Raw genomic sequence first — 7,577 nt, 5'->3', positions numbered from 1 at the left:
CGTGTTTGATCCAGAAAAACACCGGTTCCAACTCGCGCTACATGACTACAAAATATCTCATAAGTTACCTGTAATCTTTGTCCAAACATTCCTAATGCAACTTTAGGTCTTTTTTTACGTAAATAATCGATAAAATTTAAGACGGGATAAACTGTGTTCAATACCGGAGGAAAACAAAGAATCACGTTCCAGGTCGCGCGCACCAAAACATTAGAGTGCACCTGGAGTGAAACACAAAAATAACAGGGCTACCTCCTCATTTCTCTAAAGAAAAACATCAACCAATTTCTAAAGACTCACAGACTTTATTCAAACAGTTTTAGAAACTTTAGAGTGTTTTCTATCCACATCTACATTTATATGCATATCCTAGCTTCTGGGCCTGAGTAGCAGGCAGTTTTACTTTGGGCACACTTTTCATCCGGACGTGAAAATAGTGCCCCCAAGCCATAAGAAGTTTTAAGCAGGCTGTGTTTGTCTATTGTTGTGACTTAGATGAAGATCAGATCAAATGTTATGACCAATTCATGCAGAAGTCCAGGTAATCCCGAAGGGTTCACATACTTTTTCTAGCCACTGTATGGAAATGTGATATTTCATTTTATTTTATTTTAAGAAATTGGCCAACATTTCTAAAAGAAAATGATTGCTTTGTCATTATGGGGTATTGTGTGTAGATTGATGAGGGGAAAAAATTATTGAATCCATTTTAGTATAAGGCTGTAACATAACAAAATGTGGAAAAAGTCAAGGGGTGTGAACACTTTCCGAATGCACTTTAAACTAATCCATGACTAGAATGAAGCAATCATACAATTAGTGTAAGTGTAAATACTGCCTCCTAGTGGAGAGAAATGGAGTGTGTTAAAACAGAAAATAATATTAAGTAAGGGAACTTCTGAGTTCAGTGTTGTTATCCGTCTGGCTGCTAGCTAAATCACTGACAAATGGCAAAATAACCCAGACATGGATCAGACCCTCTGCACCGAATAGCAGGCAGGGGAAGCAAAATAGTGATTGCTTTGCGACACTCGCAGTTAGCCACTGATTCTTTTCAAACCACTCATTGTTAAATTTGCAATTTCCGACTTGTTGTGTAATGTTTATGCCCAATGGCCAATGAGCAACAACACATTTTATCTCTGATTTCTCTTCATATGACAAAGATTGAATAGGATTTGCCAGTAGATTGTCAACGTGATTCATGACGATCACAGCTTATCTAGCTTGCTAGCTACGATTTTAAAGTATGATGTTGACATGATCCGTCCAATCAAATCTACGCGATTTGACATATTTAATCTGTTACCAATGACCTTGAGCCTTCTTGGACGGACATTTCTGCTGTAAATCTATGAGAGCACCCAAGGGGGCATGAACTGCCTAGCTCTCCCATAGATTCTGCTGTGATGTAGTGTCCCCATGAGTGACAGAACCCTGAGCCAATCATGGCGCAACCAGAGAAGATGAACAACCCCTACGCTCTAGCGTGCCTTGGGAGGACGGGTGTGGCGACTGTGGCCTAGACCAAAGTGATGACAATGAATTGTGAGCATGTTCATAGCAAGGTTCCCATAGCCACTGGTACCTGCTCCCCTTCTCCCATGGTACGACTCCCTAGATATAATACGTATTTTTTGTGTTGGCCAGAAACAATAAGAATATTGATTGTAATGTAATACATTCATTGATGTATGAATGCCTGTGTGCTAATGGAACTGTGTGCTAATTGTACAGAGAACTAGGTGCAGAAGATGTTCATGAGAAGATTTCATTGAATTGCTTGAGTAATTGTGATTGTGAATAAAACATATATTTCTGGCCTGATCATTCCCATGCTCCACTCCCGGATGTAAAGAACCTGTGTATTTTAGATAAATGCCGAGGACCTCACCTCGAGTATATAAAAGGTGGTGTAGTACAGGTACAGGAATACAATTTTATGTTAAATCCCACGTTACACTTACATTTTTGTCTATAATTGCAGCAGTGTTTCAAATCAAATCAAATCAAATTTATTTATATAGCCCTTCTTACATCAGCTGATATCTCAAAGTGCTGTACAGAAACCCAGCCTAAAACCCCAAACAGCAAGCAATGCAGGTGTAGAAGCACGGTGGCTAGGAAAAACTCCCTAGAAAGGCCAAAACCTAGGAAGAAACCTAGAGAGGAACCAGGCTATGAGGGGTGGCCAGTCCTCTTCTGGCTGTTCCGGGTGGAGATTATAAAATGAATGGTCTGCCTACCCATGTGAGAGACGTTAGACTCGGTCTAATTTTAAGTCTTTACTGAAGACTCATCGCTTCAGTGCCGTGTCATATGATTGGAGTGTAGTCTCACCCCAGGACGTGGAGGTGAACGGAAAGGCTCTGAGAGCAAGCAACCGCCCCTTGCCTGTCTCTGACTGCTCTCCCACTGGGATTCGTCTGCCTATAACCCTATTTACAAGGGGCCTGAGTCACTGGCTTTACTTGGTGCTCTTTCATGCCGTCCCTAGATGGGTGCATCACTTTTTTTTATTTTTTTTTATTTAACCTTTATTTAACCAGGTAGGCAAGTTGAGAACATACGTTCTCAATTTACAATTGCGACCTTGGCCAAGATAAAGCAAAGCAGTTCAACACATATAACAACACATAGTTACACATGGAGTAAAACAAACATACAGTCAATATACAGTGAAAAATAGTCTAATAACCAAGTGTGAGCAAGTGGAGGCTGAGATAAGAGGGAGGTGGAGGGCAACAAAATATATATATAGTAAATAAATAATCTAAAAAATGGCCATGGGTGGCCGAAGTAAATACAAGTATAGCAATGTAAAAACACTGGAATGGTTGGTTTGCAGTGGAAGAATGTGGAAAGTAGAGATAGAAATAATGGGGTGCAAAGGAGCAAAATAAATAAATAATACAGTAGGTAAAAGGTAGTTGTTTGGGCTAAATTATAGATGGGCTATGTACAGGTGCAGTAATCTATGAGCTGCTCTGACAGCTGGTGCTTAAAGCTAGTGAGGGAGATAAGTGTTTCCAGTTTCAGAGATTTTTGTAGTTCGTTCCAGTCATTGGCAGCAGAGAACTGGAAGGAAGAGGCGGCCAAAGGAAGAATTGGTTTTGGGGTGACCAGAAGAGATATACCTGCTGGAGCGCGTGCTACAGGTAGGTGCTGCTATGGTGACCAGCGAGCTGAGATAAGGGGGGACTTTACCTAGCAGGGTCTTGTAGATGACCTGGAGCCAGTGGGTTGGCGACGAGTATGAAGCGAAGGCCAGCCAACAGAGGTGTACAGGTCGGCAGTGGTGGTAGTATATGGGGCTTTGGTGACAAAACGGATGGCACTGTGATAACTGCATCCAATTTATTGAGTAGGGTTTTGGAGGCTATTTTGTAAATGACATCACCGAAGTCGAGGATTGGTAGGATGGTCAGTTTTACAAGGGTATGTTTGGCAGCATGAGTGAAGGATTGCTTTGTTGCGGAATAGGAAGCCAATTCTAGATTTAACTTTGGATTGGAGATGTTTGATGTGAGTCTGGAAGGAGAGTTTACAGTCTAACCAGACACCTAGGTATTTGTAGTTTTCCACATATTCTAAGTCAGAGCCGTCCAGATTAGTGATGTTGGACAGGCGGGCAGGTGCAGGCAGCGATCGGTTGAAGAGCATGCATTTATTTTTACTTGTATTTAAGAGCAATTGGAGGCCACGGAAGGAGAGTTGTATGGCATTGAAGCTCGCCGGGAGGTTGTTAACACAGTGTCACAAGAAGGGCCAGAAGTATACAGAATAGTGTCGTCTGCGTAGAGGTGGATCAGAGACTCACCAGCAGCAAGAGCGACATCATTGATGTATACAGAGAAGAGAGTCGGTCCAAGAATTGAACCCTGTGGCACCCCATAGAGACTGCCAGAGGCCCGGACAACAGACCCTCCGATTTGACACTCGATCAGAGAAGTAGTTGGTGAACCAGGCGAGGCAATCATTAGAGAAAAACAAGGCTGTCGAGTCTGCCGATGAGGATGTGGTGATGACAGAGTCAAAAGCCTTGGCCAGGTCAATGAATACGGCTGCACAGTATTGTTTCTTATCGATGGCGGTTAAGATATCGTTTATGACCTTGAGCGTGGCTGAGGTGCACCCATGACAGCTCTGAAACCAGATTGCATAGCGGAGAAGGTATGGTGGGATTCGAAATGGTCGGTAATCTGTTTGTTGACTTGGCTTCGAAGACCTTAGAAAGGCAGGGTAGGATAGATATAGGTCTGTAGCTGTTTGGGTCAAGAGTGTCCCCCCCCTTTGAAGAGGGGATGACCGCAGCTGCTTTCCAATCTTTGGGAATCTCAGACGACCCGAAAAGAGGGTTGAAAAGGCTAGTAATAGGGTGGCAACAATTTCAGCAGATAGTTTTAGAAAGAACAGGGTCCAGATTATCTAGCCGGCTGATTTGTAGGGGTCCAGATTTTGCAGCTCTTTCAGAACATCAGCTGACTGTATTTGGGAGAAAGAGAAATGGGGAAGGCTTGGCGAGTAGCTGAGGGAGGGCAGAGCTGTTGACCGGGTAGGGGTAGCCAGGTGGAAAGCATGGCCAGACGTAGAAAAATGCTTATTGAATTCTCAATTATAGTGGATTTGTCGTGGTGACAGTGTTTCCTATCTTCAGTGCAGTTGAAGCTGGAAGAGGTGTTCTTATTCTCCATGGACTTTACAGTGTCCCAGAACTTTTTTGAGTTTGTGTTGCAGGAAGCAAATTCTGCTTGAAAAAGCTAGCCTTGGCTTTTCTAACTGCCTGTGTATATTGGTTTCTAGCTTCCCTGAAAAGTTGCATATCACGGGGGCTGTTCGATGCTAATGCAGAACGCCCATAGAATGTTTTGTGTTGGTTAAGGGCAGTCAGGTCTGGAGAGAACCAAGGGCTATATCTGTTCCTGGTTCTAGATTTCTTGAATGGGGCATGCTTATTTAAGATGGTGAGGAAGGCATTTAAAAAAAAATAACCAGGCATCCTCTACTGACGGATTAGATCAATATCCTTCCAGGATACCCCGGCCAGGGTCGATTAGAAAGGCCTGCTCGCTGAAGTGTTTCAGGAGCGTTTGACAGTGATGAGTGGAGGTTGTTTGACTGCTGACCCATTACGGATGCAGGCAATGAGGCAGTGATCGCTGAGATCTTGGTTGAAAACAGCAGAGGTGTATTTGGAGGGCAAGTTGGTTAGGATGATATCTATGAGGGACCCGTGTTTACGGATTTGGGTGGTACCTGGTAGGTTCATTGATAATTTGTGTGAGATTGAGGGCATCAAGCTTAGATTGTAGGATGGCTGGGGTGTTAAGCATGTTCCAATTTAGGTCACCTAGCAGCACGAGCTCTGAAGATAGAGGGGGGCAATCAGTTCACATATGGTGTCCAGAGCACAGCTGGGGGCAGAGGGTGTCTATAGCAGGCGGCAACGGTGAGAGACTTGTTTTTAGAGAGGTGGATTTTAAAAGTAGAAGTTCAAATTGTTTGGGAACAGACCTGGATAGTAAAACAGAACTCTGCAGGCAATCTTTGCAGTAGATTGCAACACCGCCCCCTTGGCCGTTCTATCTTGTCTGAAAATCTTGTAGTTAGGGATGAAAATGTCAGAATTTTGGTGGTCTTCCTAAGCCAGGATTCAGACATGGCTAAAACATCCTGGTTGGCAGAGTGTGCTAAAGCAGTGAACAAAACAAACTTAGGGATATGGTATAGTGAGCAGGGCTAGAGGCTCTACAGTGAAATAAGCCAATAAACACTAACAGAACAGCAATGGACAAGGCATATTGACATTAAGGAGAGGCATGCTTAATCGAGTGATCATTAGGGTCCAGTGAGTAGAGGTTGGTTGGGTCACGGCGATCCAGACAGCTGGCCGGGTAGCTGGCTGTAGCAAGATAGCATAGGATGGAGGTCTATTTTTAGTCACCTCGTGCGTTTCCGTCGGTAGATTAGTGGGGTTCCGTGTGGTAGAGGGGATCAATCCAATTGGCAAAATAGATATAGTTATAGTGACCCAAGCGGGCCCCAGATGAGCGTTCAGGTAACGTCGCGACGGAGTGCCAGTTGGATAACTCCCTCGGGCAGATAACGTCGGTAGTCAGTCGTGAAGGCCCGGTGGGGCTCCGCATTTGTAGTAAAAACGGGTCCGGATAGGTGATTGTAGCCCAGGAATGGCTGATGGAACTCTTCAGCTGGCTAGCTCCGGAATAATTTAAGTTTGCTCCGGGATCGACGTAAGCCAATAGACACACGGTTTGCAGCTAGCTAGCTGCGAAATCAAGGTGTAAATGTCCAGAGCTTGCGGTTGAAATCCGGGATATTGAGAAAAATAGGTCTATGTTCTGGTCTGAGTCGCGTTGTACAAAAGTGCCGATAGATTATCGAGCTAAAGGAATAGCTGATGACCACAAAACGTGGTTAGCTGAAATACTAACGTTAGCCAGTAAACCGGCTAACTTCTGGCTAGCATTCAGGTTAGCTTCTTGCTAGCTTCTGGTTAACTCTGGGTAGCTTCTGGCTAGTTCTGGTAGCTTCTGGCTAGCTTCTGGCTAGTTTCTGGCTAGCTTCTGGCTAGCTTCTGGCTAGGGTCTATTGTGGATTTTCAGATTTCAGGTAAATAATACTTTTTTTGTAATTGGTGAGGCGGGTTGCAGGAAAGCTTTTGTAGTTGAGTTCTTGGATAATAAAATATATAGAGATATGCGAAGAAAGGTGTAAATATATATATATACAGGACACGACAATACGAGGACAAAATTACGTCTGACTGCTATGCCATCTTGGATAATTAAGAGTGGGTGGGTTGAGTGGGTTGAGTCACTGACGTGATCTTCCTGTCTGGGTTGTCGCCCCCCCCCCCCCCCCCCCTTGGTTGTGCCGTGGCGGAGATCTTTGTGGGCTATACTCGGCCTTGTCTCAGGATGGTAAGTTGGTGGTTGAAGATATCCCTCTAGTGGTATGGGGGCTGTGCTTTGGCAAACTGGGTGGGGTTATATCCTTCGTGTTTGGCCCTGTCCGGGGTATCATCGGATGGGGCCACAGTGTCTCCTGACCCCTCCTGTCTCAGCCTCCAGTATTTATGCTGCAGTAGTTTATGTGTCGGGGTCCTAGGGTCACTTTGTTATATCTGGAGTACTTCTCCTGTCTTACCGGTGTCCTGTGTGAATTTAAGTATGCTCTCTCTAATTCTCTCTTTCTCTCTTTCTTTCTCTCTCTCAGAGGACAAGAGCCCTAGGACCATGCCTCAGGACTACCTGGCATGATGACTCCTTGCTGTCCCCAGTCCACCTGGCCGTGCTGCCGCTCCAGTTTCAACTGTTCTGCCTGCGGCTATGGAACCCTGACCTGTTCACCGGACGTGCTACCTGTCCCAGACCTGCTGTTTCGACTCTCTAGAGACTGCAGGAGCAGTAGAGATACTCTTAATGATCGGCTATGAAAATCCAACTGACATTTACTCCTGAGTGCTGACTTGCTGCACCCTCGACAACTACTGTGATTATTATTATTTGACCATGCTGGTAAATGATGAACATTTGAACATCTTGGCAATTGTTCTG

The sequence above is a fragment of the Salvelinus sp. IW2-2015 genome, linkage group LG32 (assembly GCF_002910315.2).
Source record: "Salvelinus sp. IW2-2015 linkage group LG32, ASM291031v2, whole genome shotgun sequence".
In the NCBI taxonomy this organism is placed as follows: domain Eukaryota; kingdom Metazoa; phylum Chordata; class Actinopteri; order Salmoniformes; family Salmonidae; genus Salvelinus; species Salvelinus sp. IW2-2015.
Note: the sequence above shows the minus strand (reverse complement) of the source record.